The following is a 24788-nucleotide window of genomic DNA, read 5'->3' on the forward strand; positions in this document are numbered from 1 at the left end:
CGCGCAGGGAGATACAGGCAAGCGTGGAAGCTCACAAACCCTTCACATTAGCTTTGCTGTGCATAGGCTACAAAAGTAGCTGTTTAGAGGTGGGTATTAATAGTCGAAATAAAGCAGAGGTAACACTGTTTTTGGGTTGTGGGTCAATTATCTTGTATAATCTCACAGATTAATTCTACTGGCACAAAATGTCATTTATGAGAGTGAATGTGGACACCTTCACCGATCTAGCTGAAAACTCATTAACTATTCTAAAGACTTTGGAGCACATCTTTCGGAAGCTACATGATACAATAATCTAGCTCGGAGTCGACGCTGGCACTCGGCAAAGGGATGTGAGTGCATAATGTGTATATAGGAAAAGGAGTCACCTAGCCATTTTTGTAAATTCAGGTTGCTGTTTAATTTTCAGGTAACTGAGACTACGACAGATTGGTGCGCTGTCTCACAGCCATCGACCCCAAGGCAAATAACACAGTACGAGCTAACCCACGGTGACCGAAAGTTGTAGCCAGCATCTGAGATCTGCTCAATGAAGCATATGGACAGAGTTTGGTGGTCCCAGCCCACCTTCCTTTCAGTGGGAACAGAAGCCACCATCACAATACTGCATTAATTTGCATATGGTCATTGGCAGCCTCACATGTCTGACCAGGAGCTTAATGAGCTTAGCATCGAATTATCCTCTTTTCTGCTGTCTCATTAGATCCATGGCTCACAGCACTTTGGAGAAGGGTGTGGAGGAGTCAGCATGGCCACTGCCGGCGGTCTCCTAACAAGGAGATGATGCAGATGTCACGCGAGCACCACATAGGAGATGCACAGACTCTCTACTTGCATGTGTCAAATGGGTTAGTTGAAAAGAAAAGCTTTAACTGGTTGAATTTTAGGATGTACCACACTTTAGACCATTTTCCTTTTGAATAAAAATTATACAAAAAAGCTAAAATTCAGCTGTTAAGCTAGTGAGATGCCTTAACGACATAATTCACCTAAAGGTTACAGGCTCAGCTCTATAAGGAACCACTCAGCTCAAAATCATTCCAATGTCGGGCAAAAGAGTACCGATAACTTGAGTAACACAGGCGTGTTATTTGAAGCATTTAGAAATCCCATGATAATTCAGTAGTAAACTAAAAAAACAACTCGCCATTACTTTGATCACTCTAAAACAGAGAATATTCATGCCATTGGGGGGAGGGGAAATAGCACTGAAAAATGAGCACGCTGGACCCACTTTTCCTTACTGCAGTATCTTTTGGAAATGCCTGCCAACCCAGGATGAACACTGGTGAGTGCAGGCAGCACTAACATTTATAAAGCCAGATGTCGGAAAGGAGAATCGAGGAGAGGCCACGCCTTTACCACAGACCATCTAGTACCCATGAGCATGCAATTCTCTGACTTCATTACAGACCACCAAGCAAACAGCCTTTATTTACCAAATGCAGACAGACCATGCGGGGCAAGCTCTACCACCTATGACCAGACCCAGAAGGTGATCACCCTAATGACTGCTCCCCAAACTCATCACACAGGGACCTGCAGGCGCATGTGTTCCACAAAGAGCGGCCCTCAAGAGTTTTTAGTGTGAGACCCTCCCTCAATGTTGTCAAGTAACACTGGGATTGCCTTGATACTATTCATCTACTGTGATTGGCCATTTCCCAGTTAAATGCGCTGAACAAATAGACTGAACGACAGCCTGATAAAGCCCACCGCGTAACAGTGAAACGTCTAAACACAAGTTGGCTCAGCTATTCATGTTCTGGATGGAAAATGAAATAAATTCAAATATGTTAATTACACAGCCTGGTGCCTATAAAAGTTCATTTTCAGATACAACACACAACAATTTCACTGAGCAAATGGTTTAGGTATAAATAATCTCTGGGATTTCCCCCATAAATTACTACAATCTGACTACAGTCAAAGTATTCATTAACACCTATGGGCACCAGAGGCAACACTTAAGAGTCACAAAAGTGATGTTAGTAGACTCCGTCAACATAGAAATCAGAATTTGCGACCTCTTAGCTCCAAAGGATCCAAATCTAAATCAACATATTGGAATGAAGTGGATTATCCACTGCATTTTATGGGTGAACGCCAAATATAGTGTAAATCAAAGTGAGCCGAGATGTCAGTTGAATGTGATCCAAGTAAAAGAAATTTGGTATCCCACAAGTACCGAGTTAAATCGCAAACCTTACCCGGGAAAAGTGGTATGGTAGGTGGATGGCTTTATTATAGCTCACATTCTGCCGCTGGGATGGCCTTACAGCGCTATTGGACGTATGAGCGCCTTTGTAACCTGAATGTTGAGACAGCATCTCTGACCGTATGCTGGGATTGCAGTAAATGTGGTGTGTATATTGAATCCATCCATTATCTCTGTGAGGTGAACAGCAAATAAGTTTGCCCTATAACAAATGTTGCGTACATGAGCTACAGCAGCGACCCGACAGGGTGGCAAAAAATAATTACTTAACTGTAGGGTTTCGGAGGATTTGAGTGATTTTACACCTCTTAGTACATTTTTGTGTGCGCTACTGCCAACTGGAACAAGGAGTGCAAAGCAAAAATACATATTTTATTAGCAGCAAGATTAAGCAATCGCAGAATGACTGAGCTTGAGCTATTGCTGCATCTCGGTGGTTTTGCATCTAAACTATATTACCTCCAAACACATCGAAGCTGACATAAAAATATTACAGCTCAACAGAATTATTTTCGTGGCGAAATGCGTTTGTTGGAAATATAAATCAGATGAGGCGACTGCAGCGGACTGGCAGCCCCTGAACATATGGCGCCCTGAAGTCTTTTCCTCCCTGTTCTTTGGGGGGCCGCCAGTTCATTTACAGAGCTGTCAACGTGCTCCTTGGGGTTCATTAGTCACGCGGCGGCGGGCTGGCCGCGTCCACCTGCTCTCGCGCTCTCCGCACGAGGACCAGAGCTCTCTGCTGCTCCTCTGCTCATACAGGATGTGACGCACGCGCAGCTGGACCAGGCCCGCCGCCAGGGGTTAATTTTTTGGGGGGCCCGACACCACAGTATAACTAGAGCATAAAAGGGGTCTCGGGGTGAACAGGGAACTTGGGGTGAACAGGTAAATGCCTCCCGATGGTATGTTTTTTGACACAATATATTGAGAAATTAAAGGACGCGACACATTTGGCGGTATATTTTTTTTAAGTGGTTCACCATGACGGCTATTTCGTATTAGAAGTGATAAGTGGTGCCATTCGAAGCACAGTGAGAACAGAAAAATATTGGGAAGTTTTCAGGAAATGTTGTCAACTGGTGTTTTGAAAGCCCTCTATGACAATAAAAACGATGAAACCTGAACAGGATGTAAATGTAACTATATAAAGGGTTGTGTATTCTTAAGGCACCAGTGGATAAATGTATGGTTAATGCTGCATTTCTAGGCACATTTTAATACAAACATGCTTAATAACTGAATGGGGTTTAAAGGCAGTTCTAAACACATTGGCAGAGTTTTGAACACAGGGACATAGTGCACATAAAAACATGGGCTGACTCTCCCCGCCCCTGCAGTGAAACCTCAATGGAACATCCAGCATGTAAGAGGCAAGGTAGACATAGGCTGTTGGTAGAACATGGGCACAGCTCGGGTAGTGAGTGTGCCAGTATACCCAACTTCCACTAGTCAAAGGGATCTAGAAATAGCCAAGCAGGCGTCGTTCGAGAGCCCTGGTCCTAGTGCTTAATTTGTACAGGTGGTTGGAAGTGGCAGGCAGCAGCACTCGTGTTTTGCTGTCCTAGCCTTAATTTTCATCATGAGACTCGGACCCAGACCAAAAGCAAGGAAGGGATACTGAAGGTTATAGAGGAAGTAAAGGAAATCGTAACAAAAGGTCATAGTGGGATATAAATGACAAAAGAACGAGTAAGAAAAAGATACAGGAAGTGCAGGGTGGTGGAAGAAAGAGGTATGAGATACGGTCACAACTCGGCAGCCTTGGTACTCCGCAGGCCTGGCATTAACTAATGATGTGACAGCCTCCTTGGAAACGCACAATACACCAAATATTTTTACAAAGTAAGCACTGTTTGAATCCTGGGAAGCATATGCCGTTCTCGCAGAGCTTGGAGCAGAAAAAGTGCATATATAGTGAACTCACAGTGGCTGAAGCAAGGTTCTGGTTATTTTGGGCAATGCCGATGAGTCAATGTGTTTGGAAGTGGACAGGCTGCCCTACCTTCTCAAGCATTAAGAAGTACTGCTGATGAGCAATATTTGCCAATATTATGCCCTCTTGGCGCTAAGGACCGTTAAAGAACAATGTTGTTTACTTGTGACCATAGACGTATGTCCATGGTCCAAGTGTCCATAGCCTCCTGTTCAGCCTCACATGCCTCGTCTTTATGTGCATGCATGAGTGTCTTTATGTCAACGTGTCCCAATGCCAGTGACCGTGTGTAGCTTTCAGTGACCTCCGTGACCCTGTGTGCCTTTCTCCCACTGTCCCAATGTCAGGGTTGCAGTGTCTTCCAATGTCGGTGTCAGCCACAATGCCCATGTATCAGTGTCCACACATCATTGTTCACATGCCAATGTCCCTGCAATAGTGCCAATGTCTCCAGGTACATGTGCCCCTTTGCCAAGTTGTGTCCCTGTGCCAATATGCTGATCTCAACGTCTGGAATTGTCCCAATATCACTATTTCATGTAACTTTAACTTTCCCAGTGTGAGTGCCTTGCAGTGTCTGGGACTATGTGCCAGTGGCAACAATAGACTTCTCATTGCACATTCTAACATACACTGTCAACCTTATATTCCTGTAGCAATGAGAACCTCATATTCCTGAACCAATGATAACCTTATACCCTGTACCAATGAGAACCTTATATTATTGTACCAATGAGAACCTTATATTCCTGTACCAATGTGAACCATACATTCCTGTGCCAATACATCCAGGAGTCATTCTGTGTCAATGCCCAAGTGCCAGTGTCCCTGTGTCAGTGCCCCCCCACTCAATCAGTACTCATGTGTAAGTCTTGATGCCCCAACATGCGTCTCCCTTGGTAGGTTCCATGTGTCCGTTTTGGTACTCTAGTCCCAGTGACGCAGAATCATAGCCGCCATGCTGGTGTCCAGTGTTGTGCCATTTCCGAGTGTTAGTATCCATGTGCTGTAGCATCATACATCAGTGCCCCAGTGCTGGTACCCATGTGTCAGTGTCTTTAGAGCTAATATTTTTGGACCTGCCAGTATTCCTGGGTCAGTGTACCCATGTCCGTGTTAGGGCACATGTGTCGGCACCCCTGTTTGTTCCCCCCTGCAAGTGTTTCAATTTTAAAGTGTGTGTCCTTGTTTCTGTAGTTACATAGTGTCCGTGTCTTAGTTTCAATGTGCCCATGTCAGTTCTTTTAAGTCACAGTCCATGTGCCAATGGCAGCAGCCCAATGTCAGTGTCACTGTGACAGTGTCCTCATGTCACAGGGTCTGGGTTCCTACGCAGTGTCACTGTGGCATTAACCTTGGCAGTGTTGCAGTGCCAGTATCCATGTTTGTGTCCACACATCAGTATCAATGCTATGTCCCTGTCTCAGTGTCCTTGTGTCAGTATCCCAGTGTCAGTGACTCATGTAAGCAATCACCCGTCAGTACCCCAGTGTTGGGTCCCTCCATTCAGCACACATGTGTTAGTGTCCTGGTGTTGCACCATCAATGTATGTGCCCCATCACCATTCCAGCGTCACTATTTCAACATCCCCATGGACATGCTGGTGCTCCAGTGTTTGTGGCCCTGTGACTGTGTCCTTGTACCCGTGCTACCATGTTTACTGGTGCTCCCATGCCAGTGTTCCAGTGCCGATGCTTCTGTGTCAGTGTTCATGTCCCAGCATCAGTGTGTCAATGTCTGTGTTGAATAGCATCTGTTACCACGCATGCCAAAACCATGTGTGGCTTAATAACAAAGTCAATACCACGACAGTGTCGTTAGCACGAATTCCATTGCAACACAAGCCATTACAACGACTTGCTTTAGGGAAGCGCTGGACTTTGGAATAGTTTAAATTACTATTCCAACTCCAGTCAGTGCATCAGTAGGGAAGGTGTTGGACTTAAAATCCAACACCAGTCCAACATCGCACTCCCAAAAGCAAGTTGTAATGAATTGCGCTGTAATTGAACTCATGGCAACGTCGCAGTCGTGGTACTGACTGCGTTGTAAAGGCACTACGATGTAATGCCTGTGTTGTTATAGATGTTTCCCCTTTGCGTTAGCGCCCCGGCCAGTATCCACATGTCGGTAGACGAATATCTTGTTCCCCCAGTCCCTTCGTCATGTGACGGTACTGCTGTTTGTTCTAGTGTCATTACGCATGTGTCCCAGTGAAACTCTCCCATATCACTGTCTCAGCGTTAATGATGATGCCCTACGTCAGCGCGCCGGTATCACTGTTCCAATGTCATTATTGGTGCTCATGTATGAGAAAGCAATGCAGGACCGCACTGAACTATCTCCAGACCTTAACATGCGAGTCCTGCTTGGTGCCAGTTGCATGGGGGTGGGAGACACAAGCCTTATTATGAGGGCACTTGGCCCCTCCATCCCCTCACACTGGCTCGCGGTACATCAAGATGGCAGGAAGAGACAGCCGGACGTTGAAGGGCACTATCTGCAGGACTGAGAAGACCGGGAAGCTGACACCAGTTCTTCATTTTAGGCTGCTTGTCACCTCTGATTATTTAAACGGTGTCACCACCTATAATTGTATTTTTGCATGCCTCAACTGGTCTACAAATGTAGATACTCCACTGGAATCCTTTTTCTGTATGACTGTACTATGTCTGGTCAATATTTTCTGTAAAGGGGTTTAGTAGAGTTACCCCAAATCCCACTAAACAAAGAAACACTGCAAAGTAATGATGGTGAAAAGACTGAGTTATTTTGAGTGAGTTTTAGTGGTTTCAAAGCCTGAAAAAACTATCTGCGTTATTTTAAGTGAAGTTTTAGGGGCTTCAAAGCCTGAGAGTACGTTTTTTTAATGACTCTGGCAGTCTTGATTTAATATCGGGCATATTTGGAGTCACGGAGGGCCAGAGAGCCTATCACAGAACACTAAAGGGGTCACTTACCAGACCTGATCAGTACTTCCGGAGAACACCTGCCTCTAGAATGGTAGATCTCTTCCCATCTGAGAGTAACAGAGCTTCTTTACACACATAAAGAGGAAACATTTGGAGGTCCTGCATGCTGAAAAGCCTCACGTGCTAGTCTGGGCATTTCAATGCACAATCATTTTCTCCTAGTTTAGGGACAAACCAGATAATGCAACTTTTAAACTCCATGGTGTAGGGAGTACAACTGTAGCAGCCTCAATGTGCATCTTTTTCAAATTTCTGTATGGGCCTATCACTGCCAACTAGGATCCGCAGGGTTCCACCCAAAAACCCATCTTTACCATGTAGCACAGAAAAGACAAGACATGAAGTACAGACATCAGCTGTTGTCTTCTGTGTTGACAGACTCAGAACATGTTTCAGCAACTAATCAGAGATGCTCATCAACGTGAAAGAATGGAGTAAATTAGCCCCAAATACAAATACTAGGCACGGCTATTCATATCTGTTCGCACCACAATAATTTGTGGCAAACTGAAAAACTAAATCAAAATAATTGTGACAATTTTCACCAAAATTCGCCTATGCTGGTTCACTATGCTAAACACAGGATGGCTCAATAAATCAAACAGACTAGTAAACTAAAATTCTACAGACAGAAATAAACCGATAAGGGATAATCATGTTATAATCCAAATAAATTATTTTGACTCAAGTACTTTTTTAGTAAAAACAGACGCTGTAAATTTGGAATGTATTGTTCCTTCCTAACGAGTGCGTTTCAAATCAGTCATCTGTCAACTCAGTGATGAATTTAAAGCTCTGCTGCTTCCCAGCCTGGCTCCCGCGACACAAGTACCATTACACACATACATGAAAGTCACTCCTGACGGACGATTATTACCCTCCTCTGATTCTTCGGATTACTGTCAATAAGTTATTCGTATCAACTGTGACAATTAGTGGGCGGGGAGGACTGGCAGGAGCAGAAGCAATGGGATTTCCTTGCACACCGCCGACAGATTATCGTTGTAAATGATGGATCTTGAGCCCTGGAAGTGCACAAAGACCCAATCCACATCCTGGCCATGCTAGTGGCCTTCGCAGAACATATATTTGAACATTGCTCTGGCTTTGAAGTGCTTAAGGCAGCTTACCGACTGGGACAACGCTGAATCGAGCTCAGAGCGCTCAGCTCCCTGGGCAGCCATGGAGGCATGCATGTATGTTGCCCAGGAGAATTCCTTGGAGGAGGATCTGAGGCACTTGTCTTGTCAACTGTAACTTGATCTGTCTCCAGGTGACCTATGGCTAATGAAGCCAAAAGAACTTGACTTGAAAACTTGAAATGATGATGTGGACTTTTCCTGTCAGACTGAGCTTGCAGACAACAGCATGGAAAGCGGCGGAAGGAGACGAGTGAATGGTACTTTGAGATCATTGCTCCTGCTTTCAATTAGTTCACTTACTTATCTACATTCTTGATAAATATATATTGCAACTGAAGTAGATGAAAGGCTCTCTCAAGTATAGGGATCAAAAGGGAAGAGGTAAGCCTGGTCAATCTTCGATTTGTGACTACCATGCCCGTTCCGCGGCAGGTGGGCGGATTAGGAGTTGGAGGACAACAAGATATACCTTGCTCGTCTGCTACCAAACGACTCCCAGAGACAGCTAGGTAGCTTCGGGAAGGTTTGCACTTTTTCCCCATTTGGAGATTGCACCTCTATAGGATCATGTCAGGACTGGTGCAAGAAGGAGAAGCACTAAGCTGTGCTACATCCCCCTGCCTCCTAGTCCACTGCAGACAAACCCAGTCACTAGGGACTGGGGCAGTGATTGCTTGACAAAAGCTCAAAAGGACTGGGGCACGAGAGGGACAGTAAGCTCAGGGGGATCAGAAATGGTCCACCTACTTGGTTACTGTATTAAGAGAACTTGCGATCTCCTTATTTAGTTTAGCCCGTTCCAGATGGTCGGGCTGTTTGGGGGCTCATGCATACTCTGGAGCCTTCGATCAGAGTATGGAACAGTGAAGCCCACAGAACAGTCTACTCCACAGTGGAATCGTACAATGTAGTACAGACACATGGGAGCCAACACGAACAGCTGCTTCACTCACAGGGGAGACTAATGATGCTTGTGAAGGTGCAGGTGATCCTAGTGCAGTAGCACGGACAGAGGCCTCATAGGTGCACCACTAATGATGCTTGTGAAGGTGCGTGTGATCCCAGGGTAGTAGAGTGGACACAGGCCTCATAGGTGCACCACTAATGATGCTTGTGAAGGTGTGTGTGATCCTAGTGCAGTAGCACGGACAGAGGCTTCATAGGTGCACCACTAATGATGCTTGTGAAGGTGCGTGTGATCCCAGGGTAGTAGAGTGGACAGAGGCCTCATAGGTGCACCAGTAATGACGCTAGTGAAGGTGCGTGTGATCCCAGGGTAGTAGAGAGGACAGAGGCCTCATAGGTGCACCACTAATGACGCTAGTGAAGGTGCGTGTGATCCCAGGGTAGTAGAGTGGACAGAGGCCTCATAGGTGCACCACTAATGACGCTAGTGAAGGTGCGTGTGATCCCAGGGTAGTAGAGTGGACAGAGGCCTCATAGGTGCACCAGTAATGACGCTAGTGAAGGTGCGTGTGATCCCAGGGTAGTAGAGTGGACAGAGGCCTCATAGTGCACCACTAATGATGCTTGTGAAGGTGCGTGTGATCCCAGGGTAGTAGAGTGGACAGAGGCCTCATAGGTGCACCAGTAATGATGCTTGTGAAGGTGCGTGTGATCCTAGTGCAGTAGCACGGACAGAGGCCTCATAGGTGCACCACTAATGATGCTTGTGAAGGTGCATGTGATCCCAGGGTAGTAGAGTGGACAGAGGCCTCATAGGTGCACCAGTAATGATGCTTGTGAAGGTGCGTGTTATCCTAGTGCAGTAGCACGGACAGAGGCCTCATAGGTGCACCACTAATGATGCTTGTGAAGGTGCGTGTGATCCCAGGGTAGTAAAGTGGCAGAGGCCTCATAGGTGCACCACTAATAATGCTAGTGAAGGTGCGGGTGATCCTAGTGCAGTAGCACGGACAGAGGCCTCATAGGTGCACCACTAATGATGCTTGTGGAGGTGCGTGTGATCCTAGTGCAGTAGCATGGACAGAGGCCTCATAGGTGCACCAGTAATGATGCTTGTGAAGGTGCGTGTGATCCTAGTGCAGTAGCATGGACAGAGGCCTCATAGGTGCACCACTAATGATGCTTGTGAAGGTGCGTGTGATCCTAGTGCAGTAGCACGGACAGAGGCTTCATAGGTGCACCACTAATGATGCTTGTGAAGGTGCGTGTGATCCCAGGGTAGTAGAGTGGACAGAGGCCTCATTGGTGCACCACTAATGATGCTTGTGAAGGTGTGTGTGATCCTAGTGCAGTAGCACAGACAGAGGCCTCATAGGTGCACCACTAATGATGCTTGTGAAGGTGCGTGTGATCCCAGGGTAGTAGAGTGGACAGTGGCCTCATAGGTGCACCACTAATGACGCTAGTGAAGGTACGTGTGATCCCAGGGTAGTAGAGTGGACAGAGGCCTCATAGGTGCACCACTAATGACGCTAGTGAAGGTGCGTGTGATCCTAGTGCAGTAGCATGGACAGAGGCCTCATATGTGCACCACTACACTTATAATGCGACGAGATGCCAAAACCAAAACCAGCACCTGGAAATGACCGGAAGAAACACAGATGGCCAATCACTGCCACAGTCACCTTCCTCTGCTGCACAGATTGCAAACTCAGGCACCCACTCTCAGAGAAGGCGCCCCGCCCTCCAAGGGGTTTGAATAGGTGGCACCAGGTCTCTTCCTCAAAGGTCTGGACCTCTTGTGACTGTTCCAACAGGGGCTCCGACTAATCTTGCATCAGGGTCTTAAAGATCAGCCACTCGCAAGCAAAGGCCGCAGTTGTTGCATACAGAGCTGGGGCGCAGGAGGAGGCACTGACTGGCAGCAGAGGATGCTGGGTCCTTGGCCAAGCACTTGACCCCTTTAAAAGCCACAGCCGCGAGTAAACAGGAAGGCTTGAGAACGAGCTCGGATACAGGCTCAGACTTCGGGGCCTTAGAACCATGCCAGGTGTCATTAAATTTGGTGTGCATGTATTCAGCGAGGTTTTCTGGGCTTGGACAGCGTGCGCCTCCTTCTGGCTGGAGTAACTGCAATGGGATCACAGCTCACATTAAAGATGGTGCTAAGAATAAAACTTTCACACATTCCTAAAAAGTTAATTTCGTTTCCTTCATCTCTTGATAGTTTGTAGCACCGCATGCTGCCATAAAGGCGCTGCAAGATGCAATTCTGTCACTATGACGTCCACCTTTTAGAAGGATGTACAAAAGCAAAGACTCGAAACACTGAATGAGGCGTGTTAAGTGCTCTGACTGACGGGCCGGATTGTGTGTTTCAGTTCAGTCGCTGAAGATGCTGAGGCTGATGGCGCCCCCCACGTCACCCTAATTGCATCTCGAAGGCTCTTCGCAGATGAAAGATGAAGAATCACAGCACACGCAGGGAGAGCCGGAGAGCACTCCCACGGAGGGCCATCATGCCAGAGAGCCGAGATTACCTCCAGTGCACCCCCGGCGACTCAGCACGAGGCCAATTTGCATGCAATCAGCCGTGTGAAAAAGAAACTTTCTTTACGCTGTTGGAATACACTGCGCGGTAAAGAACACGCAGGAGAAGGCCTGGGCAGAGTCTTAGGTGAATTACGCTTTGAGGAGACTGGGAAGCTGTCAAAATAGCCACAGCAATTGTTTGTAGTCGAGTCTTCATTAGCTTTCTGCACTTGTGGCCGAGTGAACTTGTATTGCACATGCCTCGTGGGTGAAGCGTTGTCGTGCTTGTGAATTTTATTATGGAAATAAAGGACCTGTGAATGAAGGCGAAGAGGTCAAATACAAGGATTGATAAAGCCAATAGGACTTGCATGTGAAGAGCTACTGGCATGCCAATGTGATTTAGCCATGTTGCACACAAGAGTAGCTGCTGTTCAGCCTGGCCAAAAGTTAGTGGCGTGGAGGATCGTGGCACGGAGTGAAGTGGCATGGAGTGACGTAGGGTGTAGAGGAGTGTGCCGCAGAGTGGCATGGAGTATCGTAGAGTGATGTAGAGTGGCGTGGAGGGGTGTTGAGTGGAGGAACACACACTGGAGCAGTGTGTCATAGTGTGCTGTGGCATAGAGTGGATCAGTGTCGTAGAGGGTGTGGTAGTGCACTGCCATTATAGGCAACACATTTTCAGTTGAAATGACCATTACATTTCCACAGGATTTAGTTTCACAGATAAAACTATATAGCGCACAAACAATGTGTAGAAATGGCATCACCTAGTGTACTGATTTGTTTTGATTATATTAAAATATGTGTTTTTATCACACATCGGAATTACAAAAAAAACACATTTAATTTGTGCTTATCTTATTCGGATATATTCTGAAATATTTGCAAAGTTCATTTAAAGACATTTACGTTTAGCTGTGTGCTAGAAAAAAATACCACAAACCGCTTTCCTTCATCACAACCCCAATACCCAGCATGATTGTCACACAGACCCTCTCACTTTGAAGTCAGAGAAAAAAAAATAAACACCAAGCTCCCTCGGAAGACAGACTCCAACATTTGACCTCTGTCCTTGAATGTACAGCAAATAAGAAGATAAGAACAAAATTTAAAGGCCTGTTTGAAGAAGGCGAATTCTAGTGGAAGAACACAGTAAACAGCCTATGTTCCACGGGAGGAAAAAAAGACCTACTGAACAGCCTAAAACAAATAAAGGCCGCAAACAGAAAGCAAACAACTATGAGCTATAAAACACAAAGCCAATGGTAAGCAATGGGCGGAATGCATTCACAGGGAAGCTTTCCGAATGTCCCAAAGAAGTCTGTCCCAAATCAGAAAGCTATGGAGGCTGGTAGGTTTCGACTTAAAAGGGAATAGTGGTCAAGTGGCATGTCTGGTCTTCAGAGGTTGTTGTGACACATTTCCATTTTTGCATCAATTTCCCACCATGATGACTTCAAATTAAGGCTGCTTTCTCGATACAAATGATACCTCATTAGTGTGGCTGGGTCTACTGCACACGACAGGCAAGCTCCAAACTAAGGTCAATGGGACTACAATTTTCATTAACCCTGGTTTGATTTGTGTTTGTTGGGGCACACAAGTGGGGTAGCAATTTTATCGGGACAAGTGGGGGTGGGGGGGACGCTGGGTAGAAGGAATTTTGTGGATTCCTTCTCTCTCCGGTAGTTTACGTCACAAAAATCGAAGAAAAATGTACGCTCTTAGGCCACCCTGGACTTCATCGGATGTCTAGTTTGTAGAAATGTCTAGGTTTGGTAGCATTCCCTGGGTGACCGTCGAGGCCGGGTCTAAACACTGTAACTAGCCCTATTGGTGATTTCTCCACATTGTGTTTTGGGGCCTTTTGTATCATGGACACTAGGCCCAGCCACACAGGTGGGGTAACATTTTTATCCAGGAAAGGGAGATGGGGGGGGGGGATTTTGTGAATCTCATAAGTTTAGGTCTCATAAACTTAAGGAAAATGTGCAATTTTAGCCAACAGTTTAGATCTTCAGGGCATTGTGTTAAAAAAAATGTTATGGGATCCACACAAGGCACACTATCTTTGACTGTGCCAGTCGTTTAATTTTCAGAAATGCCCGGATTTGGTGGGTTTTTTCTGCACGGGCAGAGTAGATTGGTGCCGGGAAAAGGCAAGAACAGCATACAGGTATGACAATGCTTTTAAATATTGGGTTTCTTAGCAAGTTGGATTTATGAAAGGATTCGTGGCTGCAACCATTATTTGTTTTTTGAAAAAAGAACCATTAAAAGATGGTGCGCATGCCGGGACGATCACGTGATATGATCACAAGCAGGGTCACATGGCAATACTCTTCCAGGATGCGCACTTGAAGTAGAGCGCGAGGAGAGCAGTAAGACGCTGGGATGAGACAAGCAGAGTAAACGCGTAAATACGGGGTAAGAGTATGCATGACACTGTGATGGGCGGTGAGACCCCCTCGAGGTATGATCCCGTAAGAGATGAGAATGGGTCGAGTGGCGGCATGTAGCTAAAGAATGGAGGGGGAGTCTAGTGCCCGCATCTATTTTAAAGAGGATGGTCATTTTTGATTTGGGTTTCCCTTTTGTAAAACGAATACCATTACTGAGGGGATGGGAACTCAGTAAGGTTGCACTTGTCTTTCGTCTTGCGCATATCGTGAGTCAGTGGGCATGAGCGGTACTGTTTTGCCACCGTTTGTAGCGAATTGAATTGAACAGTGTATACATCACCTGAGGTTGAGAACAGGTTGAAATGTACTCTGGTATATTCACAGGTATACGGACGGCAACAGACTGTGCCGGTGGGGGACTTACGATTGAAGGACACCCCCTTGAACGGTGGGAAGCCGGTATGACTACTGTGGGCTACCACCGGGTAAATATATTCTGAACTCTGTGTCATATACATTACCTCTGACATATCTGTCAGTAGATGCGATGTAGGATGTCCGGACTGGTTGGTATTTTTAAATTTGTTCTTTATCAGTCACCCATGGTCTAAAATTTGAAATCCAGTGAGGTGAAGTTTGGCCCCAAGCCCTGATGAAATTGCCGTAACGGAAGATTGGCAATGATACATGTTGGCCCATCTTAAAGTGGTCTGAATCATGCAGTTTGTTTTTAACCTTGAGTAGGCTCACAGCATGGAATAAAATTAGGATCTTGTACATGTGAATCATAACTCTATTTTAGTTGTCGAAAAGTGGTTATATTTTTCACATTACGGGGTCTTGTCTGACACAAACACGCTTCTGTGCATATTCTTCTTTAATTGTTTTTCACCTCTTATGCTTTACACTGGACATTTTTTCTTTTCACAGGTAAGAAAGTTACTGATGAGGAGAAACGTGGGCAAACTGGTGAGTACCTACCAGCAGCTCCCCTGGGGTACTTTCTCACCTTCGCACAATTTACTTGGACACACCTTTCAAGATGGGGTACATATACATGGGGTGGACTGGTAAACGTGTGTCTGAAAGATTTTTGGGGGTCATTTAGGACTGGATACGACTGGCAATTGATTAAAGCCAGCGGTTGGGTGGAGAAAGCAGTACCCTACCCCCGGCTCTGAAGAAATGTTAACATGTCTTAAACAGTCAGGTCTAATTTGTTCATCGTCGCTTGTGAGTGGAGGGCGACTTGACTGGTATTTTCCCTCTTGTGCTCCTTAATGTGAGGGTTTTCCTAGGTGACAGCTGACCCGAGCTCGAAAAGTGCAGACATTCAGCAAAGAAGTAGGAGTATATTGAGACTTAGCCCAACTCTGCTATCCAAATGTATTAATAAACATAAAAATAAAAAAAACATCCAAAAACAAAGGCTCCCTTCTTAACAAAAAGATGGGGATGTATTAGGGGGCAGAAAGACTGTTGGGGTCAAATTGGAGTTGTAGGCTAAGACTGATATGTGGGTGGGAAACCCCCACACCTACTACCAATAAAAAAATGTCTGTGGTGTCCAGTGGGATTTTTGCTCCTCCCACCAGCGTAGATGGAATTTGAAGACCTCACATTGGGGTTGGATGCCTTCCTTGGGAGCGCAATCCTTTTGAACCCTTCTAGGAATCTTTTGATGACTGGTGCTGTGAAGAAACCTTTACACAAATCACCCCTGGTGTAGGCTACAATTAATGCCAGGTGTGGCTTGAGTAGTTGATGTTGCTGTTCAGCAAGTGTGTAAGATATATGAGCACTGTTTCCTGTGTGGAAATTGAATTTAAGGTATTGTTTTCTGTACACCATGTAGTGTACTGTTTCCATTTAACTGTGTAGTATTGTCTTGTGGTTTGTTTTCTAGTCTCCTTTAGTATCTTCATTGTTCTTTGCAGTAAGTTTAAATGCCAGAACTCTATGTATTCAGGCGCCATGCTAGGTCGCTGGTTCTGGGTGAAAAATGTGACCACTTCGCATTGTGAGAAGATGCTTCTTTGCCTTGAATTTGATCCTCTGTCCCTTGGACAGTTCGAGTTGGGTTGAGTACCAGGTTGGCCTAGCCCATTGATGGTCTATGAGAATTAGATTGGTTCTTGATTGTCTAGCTTTTTCTAGTACCTTTTGTAGCAGAGGAACTGGAGGAAAAGTGTATGCAAATGTCCCTTACCAGTTTAGCGACAGAGCATTCTCTTTTGATAGGTGGCGTTGAAACCTGGAGGCAAAGAATTGGCAGTTTTTGTTCTCCATTGTTGCGAATAGGTCGATTTCTGGTGTCCCCCAGGGGTTGAAGACCTGTTGCAGGTTCCTTTGCTTTATCTCCCATTCGTGTGAGATGCTGTTCTGTCTGCTGTGTCGATCCGCTTTGGTGTTGTCCTTTCCTGGCAGATGAATTGTCTGTAGGCTGATTCTCCTTGAACTGGCCCATTTCCTTATTTCCTGAGCTAGTTTTCTTAGGGTAAATGAGTTTGTTCCTCCATGTTTGTTGAGGTGAAACATTGTTGTGGTATTGTCCGTCTGGATCAATACTGTCTTCTCTCCTATGTGGGCTTGGAATGCCTTTAGTGCCAGGAACACCATCTTCATCTCTAGGAAGTTGATGTGCTTTATGGAGTCTGCATCGTTCCATTAGCCATGTACCCTCAGGTTTCCTGAATGTGCTCCCCAACTCTTGTGGGATGCATCTGTTGTGATGGTAACTGAGGGAGTGGGTGATTTGAAAGGTCTGCCTAGTGTTATGTTCCTGGATGCCCACAATTGTATCTCTGTCTGAACCTTTTCTGTTACAACCACTAGGTCCTCCCAACTCCCTGAGGTTTGTGACCAACTGTTGCATAGCCACTCCTGTAGAGGACGCGTGTGGAGACGTGCATGGGTAATGAGTGGAATGTATGATGCTATCATGCCCATGAGTTTCATGACAGTCCTCACTGTCAGAGACTGACCCTTCTGGTGGAGGCGAGTTTTCTGTTTGATATCTCCTTTGGGTCAGGTATGCCTGTGCAACCTTGGAGTTTAATCTTGCTCCTAGGAAGGTTTTTTTCTTGCTCCGGTTTTGTTGATGACTTTTTGTGGTTTATTGAAAAACCCAATTCTTGCAACGTTGTGACCATCTGTTGAACGTTTGTGCAACCTCTTTGTTTTGAATTTTTCTTGACCAGCCAGTTGTCTAGGTAGGGATAGACATGGATTCCTCTCCTTCTTAAGGATGCTGCTGTCGCTGCTAGGCACTTTGTGAAGACTCTGAGTTGATTTTATTCCAAATGGCAAGACCTTGAATTGGTAGTGAGTGTCCTCGTGGGTGAACCCGAGGTATCTCTTGTGTGCTTGATTCATGGGGATGTGCAGATAGGCGTCTTTTGTTGCAATGGAACCCCCTTTTTGTAGCTGTGGAATTACTTCCTGTAGTGTTGACATCTTTAAATGCTGCGTGCAAATGAATTTGTTTAGGAATCTGAGATCTAAGATAGGTCTTAGCGTGAGATCTTGCTGTGGTACCAAAAAGTAAGGTTAGTAGTTTCCTTTGTTGTGTTCCCTCTCTATCACTTGTCTTTGTAGGAGTTCCTTTATTTCCTGCTTTAATTGTAAGAGTTCTGTTATTTGGAACCTCTTCTTCCTTGGTGGATTTGGTGGGGGTTTGTTAGTTAGTTCTATACAATAGCCATGGCGCACCACATTTAAATCAAACTGTCTGTGGTGATGTTTGCCCATTAAAGTAGGTGGTACGCTATTCTGCCTCCCATTGGTGTTGTGTGGGGGTCTTCCCTTGTGGGCAAGTCACTTTGAGTTTGCTCCTCCCCTCTTGAGGGTTGTCCCCAGGCTCTTCCTCTGCCATGAAAGGACTGCCTTGGTTGCTGCTGCCAGGCTTGGTGTCCGGACTGCTGGTTTGATTGCTGTCCGCTGCCTTGAGTTTGATGTTGTTGTTGACCTGTTGAGAAGGACCCCACCCCACTTTCCATCGGTCTTCGGAGGTTAAAACCTCCTCTTTTGAAGGTGCCCCTCTGTTGCAGGGCTCCCATGTACCTTCTTTATTTGTTGTAGGGCTTCCATTGTCCTTCTTTATTTGTTGGAGCGCTTCTTCTACCTCACTTCTAAACAGGGCGTCTCCTGTGAGGGGTTTGCTAATTATGGAGGTTTGGACTTCTTGTTTGATGCCTGAAATTCTGAGCCAAGTGTGCCTTCTCAACGTTCTGCCTGTGCACGTTTGTTTGCTGGCTGTATTGGCTGCGTCAGGAGCGGATTTCAGGCAGGTGTTCGCTATGTTTCTTCCCTCCTGTATGATGGATCTTGCTCTTTTCTTTTCCTATTCTGGGATCTTGTTCATCAGTTCTTCGATATCGTCCCATTGTTGGTGGCCATACCGATTGAAGAGGGCATCAGAGTTTGTAATGCACCATTGCGTTGCTGCCTCTTTCTCCATCTTTCTCCCCACCATGTCCATTCTTTTACTTTATCTCTCTAGAGGTGGGCCAGTGGAGGAATGATCATTGCTCCTCCTTCTTACTGTGGTGACAATGATGGAGACTGCCACTGTGATCCCATGGATGTATTTAGGGTACTTTGTGGAGGGTTTGTATTTTTCACAACCCTTGGGGCTACCCTCTTTGCCAGAGGCAGGCTCCTTGAAAGCCTACTTGCTTGGTCCAGAATGCTTGGCAGCATTGGAAGGTATTGTGACTCCTTGGTGGATGGTGCTAATGTTTCTAGGAGGAATCAAGTCTCCTTTCTCCTCCTCCAAGGGGACCCGAAGGTATAAGCTGCTCTAAGACTGTTGTAGAAGGCTATGTCGTCTGGTAGCAAAGCCTTCAAGGGATAGCTATAGACCTCTTCTTCTGGGCTTTCTGTGTCGAGGTCATTGCATTCTTCCTCGAAACTTCCCGAGGCATCTTCTGGAGCGTCAAGTTCTTATTCAACGTCCTCTTTGTGAGTTTTAGGGGTGCCGGGAGCTTCGTGGGTATCCTCCTCCTCCTCTGCGGTAGCGGAGGGTTTTGCCGGGATTCTGAATTTCTTCAGCGCCTCGTCGAACTCTTTCTTTCGTTAAAGGAGTGCTGCCATTTCTGCCAACAGTCGTCTTTTCTTTTTCTCCACCTCGAGGCCACTTTCAGTGTCTCAAGCCGGGGAGATTCTCTTCTTGGGTGTGTTGGATTCTGCTGCCGAAGGTGTGGTTATTCCGTTTGCGGCCTCTCATTCGGCACCTGTCTACGCCGATCTTCCCTCATGGTATAGCTGGGGTGCGATCCGTGGGTTTCTTTTGATTGCGGCTGACCGTTTTCTTTGACGCCTGGGCTGCCTTTTGCGCCTTCTTTTCAGGGCCCTTGACATCCGACGGGTGAGGGATTTTTACCTTGTCTGTTTTGTTCTCTACATCCTTCGTCATCTTCTTCACAGTACACCTCCACTCGGCGTCCCCTTCGAGGAACTCGACATCCAACCCCATGTGTCTATTCTGCTGCCACCCCCCAGTCTTCCTCGTCGCTCGAGAGGCCCAAGTCCCTTAGCGATATCGGTGGTTTCTGACTTTGGAGCATTTCTGCGTAATGGTCTTCCCTCTGCTTGCGATGGATCTTGAAAGTCTTCGACACGAAAACCACTCAGGCCTCGCAGTCTCTATCCTTGTGATCCCTCGGCAGGAAGAGGTTACAAACGACGTGTGGATCGCGTTGAGCAAACTTGTGGTGGCAATTTGGGTAAAATTTGAAAGCGGTATATTCCATGGCTCCTACCTTGCCTTATTTCGATCCATTTGTGCAGTTGCTCGGTCGGGATCCCCCGACGAGTAAAGGTGTCCGGAGGTCTTTTCTCCCTCTCCGGTGTCTTCCCGATCGATGAAGGGCATTTTTTTGCTCTCAAACTCCTTGATTTTTTTCAGGGGATTTCGTCCAAAACTTCAGAATGTCTCCCTTTGCTTCCAGACCCAATGGCGGAAAAAAAAGAGTCTGAAGATGGCTATGACACACAGCAACTTCCGGGGCGGCGACTGACGTCACACAAGGGATGGACCTAGCACCAAATGGTGGTCAACGACGCCCTAAAGGGAGAAAAAAATAAACCACAGAGGAAATTTCGAACCCAACCACTAGATGGCGGAATAATGCAGAGTATGTGAATCCAGAAAAGGATTAATGCTTTCATGCTGCAAAACACCTCCTATCTGCCCCTGACAGGAGATGGGGGAGGTGCGGAAATATTGTTGGGGGGTTATTGGGGGAGGTGGAGGCTAGGCCAGATGCCCTCCTAAGGCAATCCCCAAGCAGGGATCCCCTAGAGAAAGGTACCATTAAAAAGGGGAGTCTCCCCCCTTACCACTGATACCCCTCCCACTGGCATTGGTGCTCAGGGGGCTAAGATATGTCCCCAAGCACCGATGCAGTGAAAGTCAAATGAGTCAATCGACTCATTAAGTTTCACTGAAATGACGTCAGTACACAGTGCATGCCAATCGCCATTTCCAGAGCAAAAAAGACACAGCCTCTGGTGCTGGGGAAGTTCTTCCCCAAGTCCCGAGGCTGAAATAATGAAAGGAAAAAAAAAAAAAGAGAATGTTAAGTAAAAAAGCATTGGCATGATAAAGTATTTGGCCACCAGCCCTGGCACTGAAGTAAAGTTACTTTTAGACAGATGTGCACAAATGATCAGGAAAAATGCTATTACTCACATATCAAGAGAGCCAATGGCTGAAGTGTGCTGATTGATTGAACCATGGTATACATTGCGGCGAGGAAGCAAAATGTGAACGGCAGTTGAACAAAACAATGAATGAAGAAACCTCATCTTCCAAAACCACATATCTATGTATATATGTATGCATTTTATTTAGGGATTTCTTTTGTCACATGAGATGGCTAACAAAGCTGTCTCTATGCCACACCTAAAAATGTAGGTCTCAGAAATTGAATGTCTCATACTGTTCCCCACTGGCACAGCTACGGCTATGCTTTTTTGTACTCTATTGACCGTGTTCAATGACTGAGTGAACTGGATCAAAAAGTAAAGAAATTAGCGGAATGTGGAAATTGGCCAGAACTTTCCATCCGGCAGTGGCAGGTATCTTTCGCAAGTCAGGTTAAACAAGCAGCAGGGGTGCAAAATCGATCAGCATGCTAATTTATGCATGCAGGGTGTTGAACAAAATGAAAATCAGATAGATGAGTTAATGTGTTTGACAAATTGTAGAAGGGGACAGATGGCTTCCTCCTGCTGCCTGAACGCAGGCTTTGTGTCACCTTACAGAGGTGAATAGAAAAGTGACCACCAAGGATTTATGCAGTGCAAGCACCTATCTGTGCCACAGGCTGGTTGTGTCAAGGTTAATCTCATTTACTGTCCATTAAGAAACACAGATTCTATGACTCACAAGGTCAGCTCAACCTTTAGCAACAAATAAAGCATGTGCAACACCATTAAGGCCCGGCCACGGTGGCACAATATCTCTCGTCATCACCTGAAGTCACAGGCCTCCGACACATATGGTCTGCAGCGTAAAAGTTGGATGTCGTTCGGATTCACATCAGTAAGACCTGAAGAGGCCACTTCGCAGCTCAGTCCGAGGCAGCTACTGGTTCAACTGGGACTCTTCTTCAACCATTTGAAATAAGAAGCCATAGTCAGTCGTAATGATAAAGTTTAAGTCCTTGAGATGCTGCTTCTAATCTCCTTGCTAGAAACATCTGAAGAGGATCAGTAATTCTGTGACTCAACCAGGTTCAGGTCATGAACAATAGCTTGATGCACCCCTGTGCAGGTAAGTCGCGGCAGGACCTTCACTTCAGACGGCAAAAAATCAGAATGTGCACCAGCAGTTAAGGTGCATGACTGCTGAGCCATGCCATCCTTTGCAAGTTGAAGCAGAGCCATTGGACCAAAATCTCAAGCATGCAGATTACCCTGCAATGTAGTGCTACAAAGACGTTGTCACCAAGTTAAAACTTTCGCGACTGCAGATCAGTGCTTTAAATGGACAGGTACTGTACAGTACTGAGTACCTGCACTTCTTCAATTTGAAAAGTAGAGTACCTGCACGTCTCATCCCTATAGCAATACATTTAATGAGAGAGTACCATCAGGAGCAAACAGATACTATAAATATTGAGTACCTGCATTCCATTTAAACCACTGTTGCGGACAACAGTGTTAGTGACATTCTTATACTTAAAATGATGCATACCCATTGGATTTCAATTGTTTTACCTTGGAGCATTCTGTGGTGGTTTTGTTTGTAGATTTAGATTCCGTATATAGGTTTCCTGATTTATGCCCTTATATAGGTACAATTCACATTGCCCTTATATAGGCATAGAAAATCCAGCCCTTATTTAGGCATTGTGCATGCTAACCAAATACAGGCATGGTCTCCTACATCCGTCCATCCACGTCACAACGAGTTCCTGGAAAACCAGACTCTTAAGCCTTTAGGAATTTCCCTTGCTTGGATATTGATTTCTCCAAGAACTCATTCAGTATGCATGAACATCTATTCCTTAGGGGTTCATTCATGACGTTCCGATGCCCGACTTTTACATCAATAGAGGCATGCCTAAACATCTTCAAGGTATAAATATACCTGCACTTGCCCTGGCAAACCACCGTTCCGGCACGATCCAGCTCTACTCCCTACTTGTGGTTCGCCACGACAAGTTCGGAAGGAGATCGAGTTCCAGCCTGACGCACTGACCAGACGCTGTCATCCTCTTCACAGAGAATCCAGCTCCAGTGTTTCTGACTCCCCTTGCGGGGTGTTAGATAGTGAGTCCCGGAACAGAGATTCCAACCTCGCACATTCTAAGGTATGGAGCAGACTAGAACTTAGAGAAACTTTTGGCAACTCTTGGCAAAACTAAAACTATAGCTATAGTTAGCTATACTTTAGAAAACAGCATCTACTTCTTACCTCATACTACACTTAGGTTACGTACTCTGGGGCAGAACTATTTAGAAGCATCAGATGAGTATTCACCTTTTAGCCTGTGTTATTTATGTATTTTAGTTAATATATGTCATAGCTACAAACCATGCTTTTGCAGTATTATTTTATCTTACTGCTAACTCTGTACATATTGTACTTCGCAGCCTGTCTTACGATTGCAGCAGTTCATATCTCTTGCATGAGAAATAAGACTGCTCAATAAATCCTTTTTATTGAAACGCCCGTCTCTCTATTTCTGTGCACCTCTGTAGAAACAAAGCATGCATGATTGACTGAGTGAAACTGTTATCTATTGTTTCCACGGTTCTGAGATTGTTCCGACTCTAAGGGAAACAAAGTTGTCATGTTAATGCGGTTGTCAGAAACTAATCCCTTCCTGTGTATTCGAGAAGTTTCTAGTGACCTCTGAGTTAGCTGGCGCCCACAAGTAATTAAGTGTAATGTACTCGATCGAGACATACTGACCTCAGTCCTATGTTAATTCTATAGTGTATATTATTCCAATGCGCAGAGCCTATCAGGGATGTAGGAACTACACTACAGTGGCATGCATTTTATCGGAACCAAGGTTTTGTCTTAAGTTACCCCAGGCCATCTCTAGTCCTGATGAGATCCTCCCATCTTCCATAGGGTCAAAACACTGTTGACTATTATAGCGAACAAACCGCTGCTCTCATATAACACTATGCGATCTATCAACAGCGTTCATTGTACTAAAATAGATGTTAGGATATTGTTGTTTGCCTTACAAATGTACCGTGTAATGCTTATGCACTACCTCACTTTTTCTGCTGGTTATGGTTTTCACGCACTCGGGGATTACTGTGCACTGTTGACTGATTGAGATCATATTGTAATAAATCTTGTTTGCTTTATAACAAACTCCACAGGTATACTTTGTGACTTTTGTGTGACATTTCATGTTGACAGTTATTGAGCTCTACTATTAATAATCATTAAAAATGAGTTCCATGTGAATTAGTGTGTTTGTTTGATACCCATTGGACTTCGGCAGGTCAGTTTAATGAATGCAGAACTGATGGCTGGTTTATTCTGTTAATTACGAATCAGTAGCCCATATGCCACCACCCAATGTGATTGTGGGATATTGCTCTATTTACTTCTGTAGGAGTCTGCTGCAAATCAATTGCTTTGCAAATATAGCAAACACTCTGGCAGTAATATGTTTAAATGCACTTGAGGACTTTATTGTCAATATATGTTTCTTATTCTTCTTTCATGATCACTATAAATTGAGTGGAACTACCAACGCTGCCCTTGCAGTATCAGTGGTGGAAGAAGCAGTAGTGATAGTGAACTTATATTTAGCGGCTTGCCGATGGTCCACACGAGGACCAAGACGGCCCCGGTATGCATCAGCAGCAGTTGTTACTGGGTGGGAAACGGAAATATCTACTTAGGGACAGTCAGGGTATTCACTTTTCACAGTGGGAGAACACTTCTTGTGGAAATAAAGGTTCAATCCAATGAGATGGTGGGTCACAGAGGGACTCCAACACAATATCTCTTGTTAATGGAAGTCACAAAATGACTCCTTGTTCATTCAAATCCTTGCATTAATGAGGCTGTCACCTAAGTAGATGAGCACTAAAAGATGTAAATATGTGCAAAGAAATGAAGGGGAACTGGCAGGAACTGCTATGAGCCCCCAAAATCTCTTCACAACCCAAACCAAAACGGAAAGCAGGTG

At 45.5% G+C, this 24788-nt stretch overlaps 1 protein-coding gene across 6 annotated transcripts in view; it reads right to left on the reverse strand.

The window, feature by feature from the left end:
• The window catches only part of MAST2 (microtubule associated serine/threonine kinase 2), a 1353759-nt gene that overhangs the window by 104298 nt on the left and 1224673 nt on the right, over positions 1-24788 (reverse strand). The window lies entirely within an intron of this gene.

Source organism: Triturus cristatus, chromosome 4_2, assembly GCF_964204655.1.
Source record: "Triturus cristatus chromosome 4_2, aTriCri1.1, whole genome shotgun sequence".
Classification (NCBI taxonomy): Eukaryota; Metazoa; Chordata; class Amphibia; order Caudata; family Salamandridae; genus Triturus; species Triturus cristatus.